The sequence below is a fragment of the Eptatretus burgeri genome, chromosome 7, assembly GCF_056783735.1.
Source record: "Eptatretus burgeri isolate ZD-2024b chromosome 7, Ebu_testis_v1, whole genome shotgun sequence".
Taxonomy (NCBI): Eukaryota; Metazoa; Chordata; class Myxini; order Myxiniformes; family Myxinidae; genus Eptatretus; species Eptatretus burgeri.
The window spans coordinates 99,182,173-99,203,018 of record NC_140967.1 but is presented as its reverse complement, the minus strand read 5'-3'; the positions used below and the strand labels follow the sequence as shown (position 1 = coordinate 99,203,018).

General features: G+C 45.3%; 1 protein-coding gene across 23 annotated transcripts in view; it reads left to right on the top strand.

Annotated features, from left to right (window-relative positions):
• Positions 1-20,846, top strand: part of LOC147023891 (signal-induced proliferation-associated 1-like protein 2) — a 389,701-nt gene that overhangs the window by 198,030 nt on the left and 170,825 nt on the right. For 4 of the 23 annotated variants that reach the window (XM_085889807.1, XM_085889811.1, XM_085889813.1 and 1 more), the window contains one exon: positions 11,372-11,442. The exons of 17 other annotated variants lie outside the window; for them this stretch is intronic. The gene's annotated coding sequence lies outside the window, so the exon portion shown is untranslated. Of the gene's footprint in view, positions 1-11,371; positions 11,443-16,404; positions 16,521-20,846 lie in introns of those variants that run through there. 2 more of the 23 variants (XM_085889814.1, XM_085889815.1) reach the window with 2 other exon arrangements.

Genomic DNA, 20,846 nt, shown 5'->3' with positions numbered 1-20,846 from the left:
CAGGTTTGCACCTGCCACCCTAACACTTGTCTGTGTGCAATCACTTACTGGTGCATCGTCTGTGTCTTTGAATGGAATATGAGGGGGTTGGTGGGAGGGACCATTTGTGTTCCACATCAATTATGTGGCACGCAGGAATCCAGGTCAGTTATTTCTAACAATTGCTTAAAACACTCTGTGCGTGCGTGTGTGCGTGCGTGCGTGCGTGCGTGCGTACACACACATACATGCAGATATGAAGACCCGATCACGTCTTTCACTCTTAACTATTTGTATGTCAACTCTGCTGATGACTTGCCAACAACTGATTAAACCGGTCCGGCGGCTGAGGAGGGCATGTAGTGTTGGGATTCTCATGTACGTACTATTTGTAAATGTCTGCAGCTGTAGAGGAACCCCGGTGGAGTTTTAAACAACAGAAGGCTTACCTTGTGTAGCTTTTCTTGGTTGCTTTATGTGGCTTTATTTGGCTGGAAGAGCATGGGGGTTAATTTTATAATCATATGTCAGACTCGGTGTCATGGTTAGAGCGTCCATTCTTAGTCTGAGAGGTCAGTACTTCCACTCTCATGTACTATAGTTCTAACTGCAGCATTTTTGCCTGGGGTGTGGAAGCTGTTGCTTGGCGTCCCTCATTTACCCAGGTGTTTCCATTTTTTTTTCCTACTTTTTCTCGTATCCTTTTCTCGCCTGTGTTGGAAGGAAAGCAAAAGGCGGTGGATAATCAGAAGTACTGTTTGATAGGGTGACGTATTACTGTTACGTGCATAAAATGGAAATGATAAAATTAAAAAAAAGTGTTGAATTTCGCTCAAGCATTTTCTGCATCGAATTGATATGAGAAACGGGATTGAATTATTATATGTGAAACCATTATTATTATATGTGAAGAAGAATATGGAGGAAAAGTTTTTGTTTCAATGTAAATTGGAACCGTCCCATCTATCCTCAGCTCATTCAACTATGTCGTACTGTTTGCAGATTGACCTCGATTAGTTATATCCCAGATAGGACCATTGTTGACGGGCGGACGCAGGCACACCGCGACCGAGCTCCCTTGATATTACATGTAGATGTATGTTTTGAAACAGTTTGCAAGCAAATATGCAATGGGTGAAGTGCATTTGAAGGACATCGTTTAAATTTATCTCCATTTGGAGCCTGATTGTGATAAAGATCACGAATATGGAATATACACTGATGAGCCAAAACATAATGACCACCTGCCTCATATGCTGTTGGTCCTCCGTGTGCCGCCAAAACAGTGCCGACTCGCCGAGGCATGGACTCTACAAGACCCCTGAAGGTGTCCTGTGGTATCTGGCACCAAAACATGAGCAGCAGATCCTTCAAGTCCTGTAAGTTTCGAGGTGGAGCCGCCGTGGATCGGACTTGTCGGTCCAGCACATCCTACAGATGTTCAATCGGATTGAGATCTGGAGAATTTGGAGGCCAGGGCAACACCGTGAACACTTCATCATGTTCCTCAAACCATTCCCGAACAATGTGTGCAGTGTGGCAGGGCACATTATCCTGCTGAAAGAGGCCACTGCCATCAGGGAATACCATTGCCATGAAGGGGTGTACCAGGTCTGCAACGATGTTAAGGTTGGTGACACGTATCAAATTGACGTCCACGTGAATGGCCGGACCCAGGGTTTCCCAGCAGAACATTGCCCAGAGCATCACACTCCCTCCACCGGCTTGTCGTTTTCCCACAGTGCATCCTGGTGCCATCACTTCCCCAGGTAAACGGCGCACATGTCCATGACCATCCACGTGATCTCAAAGAAAGCGGGACTCATCAGACCAGGCGACCTTCTTGCACTGCTCCAAGGTCCAGTTCCGATGCTCACGTGCCCATTGTAGGTGCTTTCGACGGTGGGCAGGGGTCATCATGGGCACTCTGACCGGTCTGCGGCTACACAGCCCCGTACGCAGCAGGGTGTGATGCACTGTGGATTGTGACACATTCCTTCTCTGACCACCATTAAAATTTTCTGTGACTTGTGCCACAGTAGACCTTCTGTCAGTTCGGACCAGACGGGATAGCCTTCGTTTCCCTCGTGCATCGATGAGCCTTGGGCGCCCAACACCCTGTCGCCGGTTTGTGGTTTGTTCCTCCTCGGACCACTGTCGGTAGGTACTCACCACTGTTGACCGGGAGCACCCCACAAGCCTTGCCGTTTCAGAGATGCTCTGACCCAGTCGTCTGGTCATAACAATTTGGCCCTTGTCAAAGTCGCTCAGATCTTTACTCCTGCCCATTTCTCCTGCATCCAACACATCAACTTCAAGAACTGACTGTTCACTTGCTGTCTAAATATCCCACCCCTTGATAGGTGCCATTGTAACAAGATAATCAATGTTATTCACTTCACCTGTCAGTGGTCATAATGTTTTGGCTCATCAGTGTATATATATATATATATATATATATATATATATATATATATATATATATATATATATATATATATATATATATATATATATATATATATATATATATATATCTTCTTCTTCTTCTTTCGGCTGCTCCCGTAAGGGGTCGCCACAGCGGATCATCCGTATGATCCGCATAGTGATTTGGCACATGTTTTACGCCGGATGCCCTTCCTGACGCAACCCTGGTCGCTTCTTACGACACAGGGATATGGTACACCTATTTTAACCTGGGTATACACCGGCCCAGTATACTGGTACTCATTTCGCCGACCTCGGAAGGATGACAGGCTGAGTCAACCCCCTGGTGTATTAATTCAGTGGCCCAATGGGGTTTGAACTCAGGACCTTTTGGATCCCAAGCCGCTGCCCTAACCACTGCGCCAACACCAGGCTTATATTTATATATGTATATATATATATATATATATATATATATATATATATATATATATATATATTTTTATATATATATATATATATATATATATATATATTTATATATTTATATATATATATATATATATATATATATATATATATATATATATATATTTATATATTTATATATATATATATTTATATATATATATATATATATATATATATATATATATATATATATATATATATATATATATATATATATATATATATACTGTATGTATGTATATATATATATATATATATATATATATATATATATATATATATATATATATATATATATATATATATATATATATATATTGAAGCAGTTCAGAGAAATAGGCTGCGTGCAAGTCAAAAAGCACATTCGCCAGCCAAATGTTGTTACTCCAGGGAAAGTGTATGAAGTGCAGGAAAGAATGGAAGCAAGCCCCAAGAAATATCAGATGTTTAGCACAACAAGCTCACTGCTCACAAATCCACGCACTCTTGGTGAATTAAAAGTAAGAATCAGTGACACAATCAGCAATATTCCCCAAGAAGTGCTGCACTCTGTGTCGGAGAGCATGCCACGGAGAATGAATTTGTGCCTTTCAACATGGTGGCGGACACTTTTAGCACTTCATTTAGGGTAATCAATTGTGTGGATCACGTCACATCTTTCTGTAACATTAGGCTACATTTACGCAAAATATGATGTTCCTCCAGGATATAGTTTTTAGTGTAATGGAATAATTTAGGGTTCTCAAATAAAAAAATCACCCTGTAGATTATAAACTCATTTTTGTAATTTAGCAATTTTAATGCAAAATGTATGACACCGTTTTATTGTTGTGCTTGTGATGTACTTTTCAAAACACCTTTGAATAAACGATGTAGAATACAGTAGATCTAGGTGCTGACAAACACAGCCTCAGAAGCTGGTGCAGCTAACTCGTATGTAACCCTCATTCAAGGTATAAAAACCAACTTAAATGGATAAATTATACAACATTGTTGAATTGTGTCTGCAGGCCAGCTGCAGGCACGTCGCCAGACACACGAGTCGAGCCCGTAGACCTTGCAGCGGACCTCAAAGCATGGGCGATCTGGAAAAATGCGCTCTTGAATGGGCCGCGGCTAATAATTATCAAGTAGGCTGCTGGGGATGCCATATTAGAGTTGATGGGCGTGCGGACTCGCACACACTGGAACACAGCCAGATTGCAATAGTCTTTCTCCAATCTCATTCTGGAACAGGCGAGGCTAATCATATGGTTCATCAAATGCTTGATAAATTGACCACAAGGCTGTTTGTGGCAAAGTAATCAATTGAATATATGTTATGGGGTGAAGAAATTGTTTCTTTTAATCTCAAACCTGCTTTGTACATCAGCATTCATTGAGTCACGTGATAAATTGGTGTGATTTGTCTGGGTCTCAACCATCGATTTCGTTCCGCAAAATGGTGCCCAGCTTTGTGCTGCCAGCATGGCTCTCAATTGTATTTGCAGCCATCTGAAGGACGTATGCTCATATTCTCACTGTGAAATGGGAGAGGGATATGTCTGACTCCCCCCCCCATCATGTTTCAACTCTTGTTCTTTTATCCTTGTCTTGTTAACCCTGCTCCCCACTTCAGGATATTGTTTATGGAAATGATCCTTACATATCGACACCTGCATATGTTGATAAAATGAGTTTTAGAACATCATTTTTCACTCACTTGGACTTTAATCAGGTGAGCTTATGTGATTGAGCAGTGTCTGTAGGTGAGTCAGTCCGTAAACACTTCATTATGGCTTGAACCAAACATGATTTTGATGAAACTTGACCACAACCTGCATCACGCGTGTTATACCAAAGTGTATTGACCGCATCAAAATCTGCACTCATTAATGGGGTCTATGACGCAGGGTTTGACCCCCCGCCCCCAAAAAAAGAATAAATAAATAGGAATTTGCTCTCCTGTCCCGAACTACAGACACAATTTGATGAAACTTCACCACAACCTTCATCACCCGTAATGTAAAAAGACAGTGAGGTGACCAAGGATGAGCCTTGATAAAGGACATAATTAAATAAGGCCGTTAATTATCTTCAAAAGGGGTGTTTAAATTTACCCAAACACCAAATTTTCATTCATGCACCCCCTTGGAGTTCCTTTAGTGCGCATGCAAAGTTTGGGGCCACCAGGCTTCATGGTTTTGGAGTTATGGAGGAGACACACTGACTGATGGACACACACTGACATTTATTTCGTGTAGATAGACTGAACTGTCAGACACTGCTATTCACAGATTCGCTAGTTGTGGTTGATAAAATGTAACATGCTTCTACATTCGTGCCCTGTGCTTCGCATGTTCGTGGGCGTATTCGCGTTTTGTGTTTTCTTTTTGTGGCCGTATTTCGTGGATTTTAATTTGTGTTTTCTTTTCGGTTTCGCAGCCATTTCCACTGTTTTTTGCAGGTGTATTTGCGGCTTTTCACGGGATTTAAATTTTTTTTTTCCTCGAATGAACCATGAACCGCTGGGAACTTATCCCCCCCTCCTTTCCCATTGATACGATGCCCGCGGCGCATTTGTGGATTCGACATTTGCGGATTCGACATTTGCGGATTCGACATTTGCGGATTCGACATTTGCGGATTCGACATTTGCGGATTCGACATTTGTGGATTTGACATTTGCGGATTCGACTTTTGTGGATTCGACTTTTGCGGATTCAACATTTATGGATTTGACATTTGCGGATTCGACATTTGCGGATTCGACATTTGCGGATTCGACATTTGCGGATTCGACATTTGCGGATTCGACATTTGCGGATTCGACATTTGCAGATTCGACATTTGCGGATTCGACTTTTGTGGATTTGACATTTGCGGATTTGCGGATTCGACATTTGCAAATGCGCATTCGACATTTGCGGATTCGACGTTGCGGAATCGACGTTGCGGATTCGACATTTGCGGATTCGTCATTTGCGGATTCGACATTTGCAGATTCGATTTTGCGGATTCGACATTTGCGCATTTGCGGATTCGACATTTGTGGATTTGACATTTGCGGATTCGACTTTTGTGGATTCGACATTTGCGGATTTGCGGATTCGACATTTGCGGATTCGACATTTGAGGATTCGACATTTGCGGATTCAACATTTGCGGATTGGACTTTTGCGGATTCGACATTTATGGATTTGACATTTGTGGATTCGACATTTGTGGATTCGACATTTGCGGATTCGACTTTTGCGGATTCGACTTTTGTGGATTTGACATTTGCGGATTTGCGGATTCGACATTTGCAAATGCGCATTCGACATTTGCGGATTCGACGTTGCGGAATCGACGTTGCGGATTCGACATTTGCGGATTCGTCATTTGCGGATTCGACATTTGCAGATTCGATTTTGCGGATTCGACATTTGCGCATTTGCGGATTCGACATTTGTGGATTTGACATTTGCGGATTCGACTTTTGTGGATTCGACATTTGCGGATTTGTGGATTCGACATTTGCGGATTCGACATTTGAGGATTCGACATTTGCGGATTCAACATTTGCGGATTCGACTTTTGCGGATTCGACATTTATGGATTTGACATTTGTGGATTCGACATTTGTGGATTCGACATTTGCGGATTCGACTTTTGCGGATTCGACTTTTGTGGATTCGACATTTGCGGATTTGCGGTTTCGACATTTGCAAATGCGGATTCGACATTTGCGGATTTGCAGATTCGACATTTGCGCATTCGACGTTGCGGAATCGACGTTGCGGATTCGACGTTGCGGAATCGACGTTGCGGATTTGACGTTGCGGATTCGACATTTGCAGATTCGATTTTGCGGATTCGACATTTGCGGATTTGCGGATTCGACTTTTGTGGATTCGACTTTTGTGGATTCGACATTTGCGGATTCGACTTTTGTGGATTCGACATTTGCGGATTTGCGCATTCGACATTTGCGGATTCCACATTTGTGGATTTGACATTTGCGGATTCGACATTTGCGGATTCCACATTTGTGGATTTGACATTTGTGGATTCGACATTTGCGGCACTTTCTAGAAAATGTATCCCCTGAAAATCGTGGGGTCCGACAAACAGTTCACCTCTACTGTGTATGTGTGTATATATATCTATATATATATATATATATATATCTATCTATATATATATATATATATATATATATATATATATATATATATATATATATATATATATATATATATATATATATATATATAATGTATACATTTTGTTTCTGGCTTTTTGGCTAATCCTTTTGCGATTTGGCTGGAGAGCTTGTCACTAACAACATATTTAAATTATCTGCCCAGAACTAAGTTGACTTGGCCTGTATTTTTGATGAGCCCACACTTGAGCTGAGATGCTCTTTTCAGCAAACCAACGACAAGAATTTAACCAAGGATCGACAAAGACAGGTTCGGCGCTGTGAAACTTTACAGACTTGAATGAAACAGAAGTGGAATTGTTCCCATGCAAGTGAGAGCTTCGGTGATGCTTTTTTTTTCTTAGCTCGTCTGATTGTTAAACCGTGAAAGGAAAGTTAATTGTTGTGAGCAATGCAAGAGATCCCTTGTCACCGCCGATCATTCTTGAGTCGTAATTACAAAATCGTTTTATCGGCGTTGCCGATTTTGCTTCAACCTTGTCCTCTGTGTCTGACTTGTTATGAACTTCGTGGTTTTGTCCACCAGACTTTTACCCCTTGTTGTTTTCATCTTGATGTGTGTGTTTTAAGCGAAGCGTTTCTCTGAGCGTTCAATGTTCTGTTTGGCATTGTAAAAATCCAGTTGATTACCACGAGAAATGCATGACTTTTAATTGGAGTGACGTGCTTTCAACAACGAATGGGGCTAAAAAGGCTGGGGTCGGGGGGGGGGGGGTATTTATTTTTGTCCTTTGAAAAACATGATGTTCGTGGGAAACCGAGGAAGAAGGGGAGTTTAATGGGGGTCTGCATGTCTGAGGCTGTCTCTCTCTCTCTCTCTCTCTCTCTCTCTCTCTCTCTCTCTCTCTCTCTCTCTCTCTCTCTCTCTCTCTCTCTCTCTCTCTCTCTCTCTCTCTCGCCATCTCTCGCCATCTCTCGCCATCTCTCGCCATCTCTCGCCATCTCTCGCCATCTCTCGCCATCTCTCGCCATCTCTCGCCATCTCTCGCCATCTCTCGCCATCTCTCTCTCTCTCTCTCTCTCTCTCTCTCTCTCTCTCTCTCTCTCTCTCTCTCTCTCTCTCTCTCTCTCTCTCTCTCTCTCGCCATCTCTCTCGCCATCTCTCGCCATCTCTCGCCATCTCTCGCCATCTCTCGCCATCTCTCGCCATCTCTCGCCATCTCTCGCCATCTCTCGCCATCTCTCTCGCCATCTCTCGCCATCTCTCGCCATCTCTCTCTCTCTCTCTCTCTCTCTCTCTCTCTCTCTCTCTCTCTCTCTCTCTCTCTCTAGCCATCTCTCTCTCTCTCTCTCTCTCTCGCCATCTCTCTCTCTCTCTCTCTCTCTCTCGCCATCTCTCTCTCTCTCTCTCTCTCTCTCTCTCTCTCTCTCTCTCTCTCTCTCTCTCTCTCTCTCTCTCTCTCTCTCTCTCTCTCTCTCTCTCTCTCTCTCTCTCGCCATCTCGCCATCTCTCGCCATCTCTCTCTCTCGCCATCTCTCTCTCTCTCTCTCGCCATCTCTCTCTCTCTCTCTCTCTCTCTCTCTCTCTCTCTCTCTCTCTCTCTCTCTCTCTCTCTCTCTCTCTCTCTCTCTCTCTCTCTCTCTCTCTCTCTCGCCATCTCGCCATCTCTCGCCATCTCTCGCCATCTCTCGCCATCTCTCGCCATCTCTCGCCATCTCTCTCTCTCTCTCTCTCTCTCTCTCTCTCTCTCTCTCTCTCTCTCTCTCTCTCTCTCTCTCTCTCTCTCTCTCGCCATCTCTCTCTCTCTCTCTCTCTCTCTCTCTCTCTCTCTCTCTCTCGCCATCTCTCTCTCTCTCTCTCTCTCTCTCTCTCTCTCTCTCTCTCTCTCTCTCTCTCTCTCTCTCTCTCTCTCTCTCTCTCTCTCTCTCTCTCTCTCTCTCTCTCTCTCTCTCTCTCTCTCTCTCTCTCTCTCTCTCTCTCTCTCTCTCTCTCTCTCTCTCTCTCTCTCTCTCTCTCTCTCTCTCTCTCTCTCTCTCTCTCTCTCTCTCTCTCTCTCTCTCTCTCTCTCTCTCTCTCTCTCTCTCTCTCTCTCTCTCTCTCTCTCTCTCTCTCTCTCTCTCTCTCTCTCTCTCTCTCTCTCTCTCTCTCTCTCTCTCTCTCTCTCTCTCTCTCTCTCTCTCTCTCTCTCTCTCTCTCGCCATCTCTCTCTCTCTCTCTCTCTCTCTCTCTCTCTCTCTCTCTCTCTCTCTCTCTCTCTCTCTCTCTCTCTCTCTCTCTCTCTCTCTCTCTCTCTCTCTCTCTCTCTCTCTCTCTCTCTCTCTCTCTCTCTCTCTCTCTCTCTCTCTCTCTCTCTCTCTCTCTCTCTCTCTCTCTCTCTCTCTCTCTCTCTCTCTCTCTCTCTCTCTCTCTCTCTCTCTCTCTCTCTCTCTCTCTCTCTCTCTCTCTCTCTCTCTCTCTCTCTCTCTCTCTCTCTCTCTCTCTCTCTCTCTCTCTCTCTCTCTCTCTCTCTCTCTCTCTCTCTCTCTCTCTCTCTCTCTCTCTCTCTCTCTCTCTCTCTCTCTCTCTCTCTCTCTCTCTCTCTCTCTCTCTCTCTCTCTCTCTCTCTCTCTCTCTCTCTCTCTCTCTCTCTCTCTCTCTCTCTCTCTCTCTCTCTCTCTCTCTCTCTCTCTCTCTCTCTCTCTCTCTCTCTCTCTCTCTCTCTCTCTCTCTCTCTCTCTCTCTCTCTCTCTCTCTCTCTCTCTCTCTCTCTCTCTCTCTCTCTCTCTCTCTCTCTCTCTCTCTCTCTCTCTCTCTCTCTCTCTCTCTCTCTCTCTCTCTCTCTCTCTCTCTCTCTCTCTCTCTCTCTCTCTCTCTCTCTCTCTCTCTCTCTCTCTCTCTCTCTCTCTCTCTCTCTCTCTCTCTCTCTCTCTCTCTCTCTCTCTCTCTCTCTCTCTCTCTCTCTCTCTCTCTCTCTCTCTCTCTCTCTCTCTCTCTCTCTCTCTCTCTCTCTCTCTCTCTCTCTCTCTCTCTCTCTCTCTCTCTCTCTCTCTCTCTCTCTCTCTCTCTCTCTCTCTCTCTCTCTCTCTCTCTCTCTCTCTCTCTCGCCATCTCTCTCTCTCTCTCTCTCTCTCTCTCTCTCTCTCTCTCTCTCTCTCTCTCTCTCTCTCTCTCTCTCTCTCTCTCTCTCTCTCTCTCTCTCTCTCTCTCTCTCTCCATCTCTCTCTCTCTCTCGCCATCTCTCTCTCTCTCTCTCGCCATCTCTCTCTCGCCATCTCTCTCTCTCTCTCGCCATCTCTCTCTCATCTCTCTCTCTCGCCATCTCTCTCTCTCTCTCTCTCTCTCTCTCTCTCTCTCTCTCTCTCTCTCTCGCCATCTCTCTCTCTCTCTCTCTCTCTCTCTCTCTCTCTCTCTCTCTCTCTCTCTCTCTCTCTCTCTCTCTCTCTCTCTCTCTCTCTCTCTCTCTCTCTCTCTCTCTCTCTCTCTCTCTCTCTCTCTCTCTCTCTCTCTCTCTCTCTCTCGCCATCTCTCTCTCTCTCGCCATCTCTCTCTCTCTCTCTCTCTCTCTCTCTCTCTCTCTCTCTCTCTCTCTCTCTCTCTCTCGCCATCTCTCTCTCTCTCTCTCTCTCTCTCTCTCTCTCGGCATCTGTCTCTCTCTCTCTCTCGGTATCTCTCTCTCTCTCTCTCTCCACCTCTCTCTCTCTCTCTCTCTCTCTCTCGCCATTTCTCTCTCTCTCTCTCTCTCTCTCTCTCTCTCTCTCTCTCTCTCTCTCTCTCTCTCTCTCTCTCTCTCTCTCTCTCTCGCCATCTCTCTCTCTCTCTCTCTCTCTCTCTCTCTCTCTCTCTCTCTCTCTCTCTCTCTCTCTCTCTCTCTCTCTCTCTCTCTCTCTCTCTCTCTCTCGCTGTCTCTCTCTCTCTCTGTCTCTCCATCTCTCTCTCTCTCTCTCTCCCTCTCTCTCTCTCTCTCTCTCTCTCTCTCGCCATCTCTCTCTCTCTCTCTCTCTCTCTCTCTCTCTCTCTCTCTCGCCATCTCTCTCTCTCTCGCCATCTCTCTCTCTCTCTCGCCATCTCTCTCTCTCTCGCCATCTCTCTCTCTCTCTCTCTCTCTCTCTCTCTCTCTCTCTCTCTCTCTCTCTCTCTCTCTCTCTCTCTCTCTCTCTCTCTCTCTCTCTCTCTCTCCGGATACTCACTCCAGACTGAATCTCGGCAACTTTCTTTGGGCCATTCTTCCGAAAGATGAGTAAATCAACGGCTTCGACTTCAAGTGGTTATAAGCAACTGTCAGCTTAATGTCAGCTGGATAGATTGTGAATGGTATTTTGCTAGTTTGAGATTTTGTGCTGATTTTTATTTTCTCTGCAAAGCCAGACTCTGTGATATCTTGGTTGCAGCATCCGCTCTTGAGTCCGGGAGGTTGTTGGTTCGAACCCCAGCCGAGTCATACCAACGATGTACACATATGGTACGTGCTGCTTCCTTGCTTGACAGCATTTAAATCGGGTGGAGCACGGCCCAACGACGTTGGGTTGCGAGCAATGGAAGAGATCCCTTGTACTATACGTGCTTGATCGGCCTCACGGTATCCTGCATTGAAGTTCCTTGTAAAGGAAACTCGTATGAAGTTGCTTTTCAGTATCTATCCATGCGTTTCAAAAAGTATATACGTGGCACTGGAATGATGTCGGTGATGTAAGTTGACGTGGGTGGCTCACATCCTGCAGAAGTCATTTGCAGCTGAACCAAGTCATTTCTGATTTCCTTGTAAACTATACTGTATGCAAAATGATTGTGTTTACCACAACGGTTAAAAAAAAGGAATTCTTGCTTCTTCTGCAGTGCCCGACGGGGTAATCCGCAGATTATGAACGTAGTGGGGTGGAGAGTATAAATCCAGAAAGCTATGAGTTTGTAATGGAAGAGTGGAGAAAGGTTTGTAGGTTTTTTGTGAAGAGTGGAGAGATGAGGAAAAGCAAATTGAGTGGAAGCAGTGAACAAGTTTGGTTTGTGTGGGTGAAGGAGATGGATGCACTAACTACCTACCTCCACCACGAAGGTGGATGGAGGTGATGTTTTCAGCTCTGTTTTTTTTTTTTTTTTTGTATACCTTGGTCGAGGCTCGTATGAGAGCTAACACACAACTCACAGCAAGGAGGCATGAGACAAGAGGGGCGGGAGTGGAAGGGACAAAACATTGGGGAACAGACACAGGTGAACTGTGGAAGGGAGAGGGATGGGGATGGGACGGGGAACATGGCGAGGGGAAGATGGACATTAAAGGGACTTTCAGGAAGGAAAGCAGGAGATTTGAAGGCAGTGGGCTTGGGTGGATTATCGGGGGTAGAAAAGATCGAGGATTTGGATGGGGGAAGATAAGAGGTGGTGGTGAACAGCTGTTTTGAAAGCCTGAAGGGAAGAATGGGAAAGAATAGAGTGAGGAAGTTTATTCCAAAGGCGGGAAAAAAGAGGAATGAAAGAGTGAAGATGAGCAGTGATTCGTGATTTTGGTAGTTTTACCAGAAGGGGGTTGTTGGCGGACCTTGAGCGCCCTGTGGAAATGTGGTTGGGACAAATCGCAGAGAGAGCAGGGGGGGCAAGGCTGGAGAGGAGTCGGTAGAAGACAGAAAGACCACCGACCAACCTGCGGTGATTGAGTGAGAGGCCCAAAGACTCAGCTTCATTGCGGGAGATGCCAATGATCTTAAAAGCCCTGGTTTCGACAGCGTGAAGTCGAGAAAGGTGGGAGGCAGGAGCACCAGCCCAGAGGGGAGAGCAGTACTCCATCAGGCTACGGACAAAAGCTTTGTAAGTGGTCAGGAGCTCAAGAGGGCCGAGGAAGGACTTTGCACGACGGAGGATTCCCAGTCGGCGACTGGCTTTTGAGGCAAGGTTGGAAATGTGACTTTCCCAGGAAAGGTCATGGCAGATAGTGAGACCCAGAAGCTTGAAAGAAAAGACTTTGAAAGAAAACAGACTGTTTGTCTGTCTTTGTGTGCGTGTGTGAGCAGGATATCTCAGGAAGTTATGGATGGATTTGGAGGAAAATTGGTGGACAGGTTGAGTGTGTGAGACGGACGAATCGATTAGATTTTGATGAAGATCCAGGTCTGGATACGATAATTTTTTGAAGTGATTCTTCACCATTGAGAGAGAGAGGGCCAAAAACAATACATAGCACGATGTCTCAAAAAGTTATGCACGGATTCGGATGAAACTTTGCGGATGAGTTGGGGTCATGACATGAACAAGCCGATTCCATTTTGGTTCAGATACGCATCCAGATCCGGCCTATCGGTAGGATACAAACCGTAAACTGTTCAGCCTGGCGGACGTACACGCTCTCGCATGCGCCGTTCCAGTTTCATTGCTTACGTAATAAGTTTGCAGTGGATAATCCAGATATGCAATTTCATCTCTTCAGGGCACAGGATAAACGGAGTAGAATGATGGCATCTTTATCTCGCGTCTGAATTCCTTTATTTTGAGCAAATTGCGTGATTGCAATACTTTATGCACGAGTAACTTGGTCTCCTTGCACACCCCGGTCTACTTGCATCACGATGACGGCGCAAACAGAGCAACATTGATAGTTTTGCTGTCCGACTCGAACTTCCACTTCCTCTTTTCATGTCAGCATCTTTCATCCACCTGTATCTCGTTAATTACCTGTTAATTTTGAAGTGGTCGGGAGTGAGGATTACGTTCCATCACAGATGTATCATTTTCTCCAGGTTTTCACGTGGTATATGCCTGGCAGTGGAAGTTTGGAACAGCCCTGCGATGTTACCTTCTGACCGTTTATGTTATGATGCAGCTCAGTATTAAAAGTGTGGTATCTATTGTCGAGATTAATCAGCTGACTGTGCTTTGTTGTCGGTCAAAGTTCATTGTCGGTCTTAAATTATATACCTCGGTGACGATGCTGCCAATGGTGAAATTCCCCACCTGCAGAACCAACTTCCACATTCTGTTCAACCTCATTCTTCCCACCAGGTCTTCAAGACAGCTGTTCACCACCATCTCAGATCGTCTAGTGTTCAAAACCATGATCTTTTCTACCCCCATTAACAATCCCACGAGCTCAACTCTTTCCAAGTTCCCAGTTTTTCCTTCTTGAGAGTTTCTTTCTCTATCCATCTTGCCCACCCCCTGTATCCTCCCCTACCCCTAATTCCTCCCTACATCCCTCATTTGTCCAAGTCTTCCTCCATATTATCCTTCGTCCCTGCTGTTGGTGTATTTCCCCCTTCTCTGTTCCTTCGGCCGAAGTCACATTTGCCACGGCGACCGTGGGGTCTACAAAATCTACGGCCACTAGCAATTATAGGGCGGCCGCAGTATTTCCACGGTCACACAATGTAGCAGTCACATATGTTTTTATTTTTCAGGGAGCCGCACGGGGTGTTTATAAATTGTGGAGACTGAAAACGTGGGGGTACCGTACGGTCTTTGATTTGATGTCGCACGGTGACCTTAGGGCGTTCCTGCGGCGGCCATAGAATTTTCAAGGCAGACGCAAGGTGCCCGCATGGCGACCGCAAGGCGACCGCAGGGGGACCGCAGGGGGACCCTAAGGCGAACGTGCGGCCAGACGGACGGTAACGAGTGGGTTATTTTTTTATACCAGTTCTTTTGTTTCGGCTTGTCGAATTGCTACGGCAAACGTAGAAATGAAAAAAGTTATAACTCCGCACTATAATTCCACGGCGACCCCTACGACCCGTAAAAGATGGCCAAACGGCGTAGGGCCACCCTGAGGCCACCTCAGAAACTCTGCGGCCGCCGCACGTTTCTGTCAATTCAGAGGGCATACGGCCGCCGTATCCTCGCCGTAGAGCAAATGTGACTTAGGTCTTATCCGTTCTGTGTTCCATGTCCTCCACAAGCCTCGACCTTTTGCATACAAACTTGGATATTTTAAACCTAATAATTACCAAGGTGAAGATGTTAAACCAGACTAGGTTGTGTTATGGTTAGAGCGTTCACTCCGAGTCCGGGAGCTCAGCAGTTCGAACCGTGGCCGAGTCGTACCAAACAATTTCATAATGGTACGTGCTGTTTCCTTCCTTGATGTTCAGCATTTATGAACGATAGAGCACGGACAAATAACTGTAGCTTGGCAACAATGGTGCAGGCTTGATGGGCCTAATGGCCTCCTCTTGTAATTAAGTTATTTGAAAGGGAACTCGTGTTTACCTCTGCCACCGAAGGTGGACGGAGGTTATGTTCTCACCCCTGTATGGTTGTTAGGGTTGGCGCACCGCCAAAAAAAAACTTCAGTTCGTCCGACTTTCATTGTCCTGTACAACCAATTGTTGTGACAAGCTGTTTGCACAAATACATAAAGTAATGAACACATAGTTTCCATTTTAACCGACACCATGCACTCCCCTCCTGCAGCTTCCAAACTCCACCTTCCACCCAACATCTTCAAACCCTCCTCCTCCATGTCCCCACCTCTGAGCAAAACATTCTTCAGTGCCATATTAGGATTCGCATTATCAGGGCAGAGGAGAGCGAGCACGGCGAGAGAGTTGAACTGACCTGATTTTCAGACATGCTTAAATGTGCGTAAAAGGCAGAAGGGGTGCCATTTTCAGAGCACGCGTTGCCACACTTTTTCCATTCGCCAGTAAAGATGGCAAGGAAAAGTCTTCCACCGTCTCGTTTCAACCTTCCACTAAGGATTCTTGTCGTATCATACAAACTGAACCGTCTCCTTCGCTCACTAAACGTTAATTTATCAAGGACTTCAGAAGCAAAACATAAAACGCATTAAAACTGTACGTGCTACTTCCTTCTTTGACGCTCGGCATTCATAAAGAATAGAGCATGGACAAACAGTCGCGCAGGCTTTGATGGGCCTCCTCCTGCTTTGAAATTCCTTGGAAGTGAACTCATTGTTTCTTTTTATCATCGTTGGCATTACCTTGTCTCTGTAGCTTCAAGGCTACGGTACGGTCACCCCCCTCCCCCCCCCCAAAAAAAGAAACGACTCGGTTTATTAATTTTACTCTTCGTAACAGCACCTCGGTGTTTCAACATCCCGATGGGATAGTGGAACCGAACAGGCTCATCCAGTGAAGGCATTCCATACTTTTGCCTGTTTGCAGAGATTAAAGGATTGACCAGAAGGGGACCGGCTCCGCCTGTGGGTTTTCATGTCCACGATGCCATCGCGTTCACCATTCCCTTATCCAAGAAGGACTAGTTCTTCCCACTTATTTGCAAGTTTTCATTTTTCTAACGATCGTTTCATTATATATTTATTTATTGTTGTCATCCACAAATGGAGGCTCTTCGTTACTCTGCATGGCTTTCCGTTGCTTCAGCTGAGGTTGTTTGCCTTGGCTTTAACCAGGCCCTGTTTCCTGGTGATAAGAAGATAACCACAGGCCTGTGGTTACCAGCATGGCAGTCACGTGTCTGCTTTCCCATTGTTCATTCGATCTTGGGTGGCATTTTACTTGCAGCAACGTTGATGTCTCTGCTTTAATAAGTGACTTTCGACGTCCAAACGGAACAAAGGTGATTTTGAGAGAGGTATGGCCTGGCGCTATTTTTCTCTGCTAACAGCTGCTATGTTGGGTAGGAATTCTCGAACAAACTTGCACCCGATAGTTTCCCTTATTTGATCTGCACTTCTGACGAAATAGCTCTCGACGGAGATTTCATGTTAATCAACCAAACTCGTCCGTTGCTTGAATGAGTCTCAGGTAGGGAGCCTTAATGATATAAAATATTTGTCTTGCTTCTGAAGTTTGTGACTTTTGCCTGCAAATTCGAGCTGCGTTTGAACCGCGCATGCCAACGACCCTTCAAAAGGATCTTCAAACTATAATTTCTCACCAGATGTGATAGAAAAGCCGATAAGAATCTCGTTAACCTCCGCCATCGAAGATGGACGGAGGTTACTGTTTTCACCCCTGTTTGTTTGTTTGTTTGTTTGTTTGTGAACAGTATGACGGAAAAACTCCTGGACGGATTTCGACGAAACTTGGTGGGGGGGGGGGGGTTAGGTATGGTCCAAGGATCATGCCATTAGATTTTGGACTTGGTCCAAAGTCCAATATGGCCACTGTGGTGGCCATTTTGAAAAAATATTTGAATATATTTTTTTTGCATTTTTACATGTTTTAAGTGATTTCCAACCCCAAAAAATGTTAGAGAAAAAAAATTAAAATTTTGCAACTTTTTTTTCAAAAAAATTTCGATTTTTTTTTATTTTTTGGCATTTCTGCATGCGCGTCAATCTAGTTTAGTTTATTCAATCATGGTTCAGTCGAGTCTGATCCGTTTTGACCTACAATGAATAGGACATCAGGTTCACTTAAGTGACCCAGCAGTATTGGTGGCGGAGGTCTTGCACTCCACCGAGTGCTCCCCCTCTGGTTATATTTGTACTGGCCTGTTGATGAAACGAGCAAGTTGCCCGCGTCTGCACGTTCAATCGCAGGATGAGGAGCAAGTCTCTCTTTTGTGATTGGCCCACGGAATGATGACTGTTAGTCCATCGCTCCGTAGATCGAGAGAATCTTCCGTCGGAAAACGTTTCGATGCGTTTTTGTACATGGTGACAAACTCGGTTGTCCGCGTACAATACAACAGTGGGACAGCGTTAATATTTGTTGGGACGACCATTGAGACTCCGGTGCAATGATGTTTTACCACGTTTGTGGAATTGAGGGCTTGTTTGTGGGTACCCAGTTTACAGCGTCTCTGGCTCATGGAGGAGCTTGTACGATGTACATGTATTATACGTCGGACAAGCATGTCGGGAGACATCGCTGTGCGGTACTTTAAAATTGCAATGACATTACGAGACAATTGGCGAAGCGGTGTAGTAGTAAAGGCTGTATGACTCGAGGATCCCAACAGCATGAGCTATGTGCTCAGGTGGGACCACCAAACAGGCCAACACAGAGATTGGTCCATGCTGATATCCCGAGAATGGTCCTTTCTCCACGAAACGTTGGTATTTTGAGTCATTTTATGCGGGTGTGATGACAATCCGGCTCAGACGGTCTCCATTATGGAACGGCATGGCTCGCTCGTAGCTGCATCTTCAATCCATGCGATTGTTACCTGTGGGGACATTTGAAGAGTCGACTCTTCACACAAAGGTCCCAAACTCTCATGGAGCCGCGGGTTAAATGTTGTGTGTGTGGGATTGCACGACTCGTTAGGCGAGGAGGACTTTTGTCGCAGGGTAGTGAATATTTTCAACCCTCCGGAAGAGGAAGTGCTCGGGCAAATGCTGATCACGTTGACCGTGCTTCTCGCAACAAATATATCAACGAAGAATGTCGTTCGTTTTGATAACCATGATGTTGCTTTCCACATGTTAAAGCCTTTCGGTCGCAATTGTGAGTGTCATCATTTTCTGGGCCTCCCTGTATAGTACAAATTCCATGATGCTGGAAGTGAATTGTCGCGATAGTCAGTCTGGTTGACCGACTCAGATCCTGAAGGACACCAACTATTAATATATAATTTGTGATGGGGGTGTGGAGGGGTTTCAGAGCCATCCCATACTGCCGTGTGCACCTCCATGTTGATTGTATTCACTTCCCTGGCAATGATAGCTGTAGTATCTCTACAATCTAACACGTTTATCTCGTTATTCTGACTTCCTGTAATGGAAGGTTACGCTAATTCTTTGGCCTTGTTAGGTCTTGTTTAGCTTTTCTTGCTAAATTATCTTGACAACCAACATGGTTCCTGAGCACTGCATCATGGGTACTGAATGAAACCCCTCTATGTCATCCTGGCAACCCAGAACACACGACAGATGTACGCCACTCACTTCTGAGTTGTCTAGCCTGGGTTTGCATCTCGACCTTGCTGCAAACATCTCAACCTCAATGTGTGTACCATCCCTCAAATGGACGTTAAACAGTGTCCGATCTGCTGGCATTAGTTGGTGGACATTAAAGATCCTACGGTATCCTTCGCAAAGAGTCTGAGAGCGATCGCTGACACCATGGACAAATGACAAATTCCTGCCCTGGCTGGCTGCTGGGAAGGCAGTGGCATACCAGCCAGTGAAACACATGTCAAGAAACTGATTTGGTGCCACCAACACTTTGTAAAGAGTACGGTAGATCTCTCATTGTAGTGTTCCACATCACCAGGTCGGCTCATAGATAGGAATGGTGGTAGTCAAATTGCATCGCTTCACAATGCGAGTAAGCAAGAGGATCCAAGTGGGAACTACACAAGAGGGACGCAAATTCAGGATCCCAATTTGGTATTCCCATCTAAGCACATAACTTGGAAGAGAACACCAAATCGGAAAAATGTATTTTTTAATTGATGAATCTTCGACCCATTACATGGAGGACCTCAGGACAAAGACACGAGTCGACCTCGATGCACTTCATCATGGATTACAAGGACATTGGTAGATAAGTGGGGGAACACGTATTGGATTTGAACCTGGGTTCACCGTATCCTGAGCCAGAGGTTCAGATGGGAACACCAACAGGCCGATTCATAAATTCGTGTCGTTGCCCTCGTGCTTGTACCGGGGTGGGGTAACCAGTAGCTGTTGTAGATGGCTTTATGGATTTTGTTTAAATCAAGTTTTCTGTAAAATTTAAGGCACTCGTTTTTTGAAAGGGTGTTCTGCTGATTCTTATCCTTTCGTATGTGGCTGCTGGTGGCATCATTTGCTGAAATGAGTATGTTGCACTCTCAGTTGTGTGTCTTGTGCACTTTGTGTGCGGTACTGTAACAGTGTGGTCATGAATGCCGTCGGAGTAGCAGCTCTGATTCGGTGGAAATGTGGATCTGGTTGATCTCACAAAATGAGTTTCCCATGGTGTTAGAATGATCGTCGCATTGCAGCACCGAGCACCACTTGTCACGTGATCTAAAGTGATGAGAACAAAGCTGGAAATGTTGGTCTCTCTCTCTCTCTCTCTCTCTCTCTCTCTCTCTCTCTCTCTCTCTCTCTCTCTCTCTCTCTCTCTCTCTCTCTCTCTCTCTCTCTCTCTCTCTCTCTCTCTCTCTTTCTCTTTCTCTTTCTCTTTCTCTTTCTCTTTCTCTTTCTCTTTCTCTTTCTCTTTCTCTTTCTCTTTCTCTTTCTCTTTCTCTTTCTCTTTCTCTTTCTCTTTCTCTTTCTCTTTCTCTTTCTCTTTCTCTTTCTCTTTCTCTTTCTCTTTCTCTTTCTCTTTCTCTTTCTCTTTCTCTTTTTCTCTCTTTTTCTCTTTCTCACCTACTCCTCACGGAGGACACCCTGAGGTCTTTAACATCCACCAACGAATGCCGGCAGATGGGTTGCCAGTTTAATGTCCATCAGAGGGTCGGCACACGCATTGTTCAATCACCTTTCTGCTTATTTGCTTTTTGCAGCTCGTCAGGTATCCTGGCTTTGCATCTATTAAATTGTACAAAATAGTGGAAAACCTGAAGACGCCATGCTTGATATAATACGAGTCCCCTTGAAATGAACTTCAATGCAGGAGGGAGGAGGCTGTTCAGCCCATCAAAGCCTGTGCAATGGTTGCCAACCGATGGTTGTTTGTCCATGCTCTATTCTTTATGAACACCTTCCGTCAAGCAAGGAAGCAGCACGTGCCCTTTTTTTTTAAAGTCTTTGGTATGACTCGGCCGGGGTTCGAACCACGGACCTCCCCGACTCGGAGTGGACGCTCGAACCATTACGCCACCGAGTCTGCTGGAATTGTGGGAATAGTCTCTTTATTTTTGTCTCTCCCCAACTCTCATCGGAAGGAAATTTTACTTTGGAACTCTTGTTTTTGTTTTGCACACACCGACTGCTCCTGGGGTCACTCATCTCAATGCGGATAAATTCTCATGTCGGAGCGTCGTCGATCAAATTTATTGTCCCAACTTGTGCTGAGT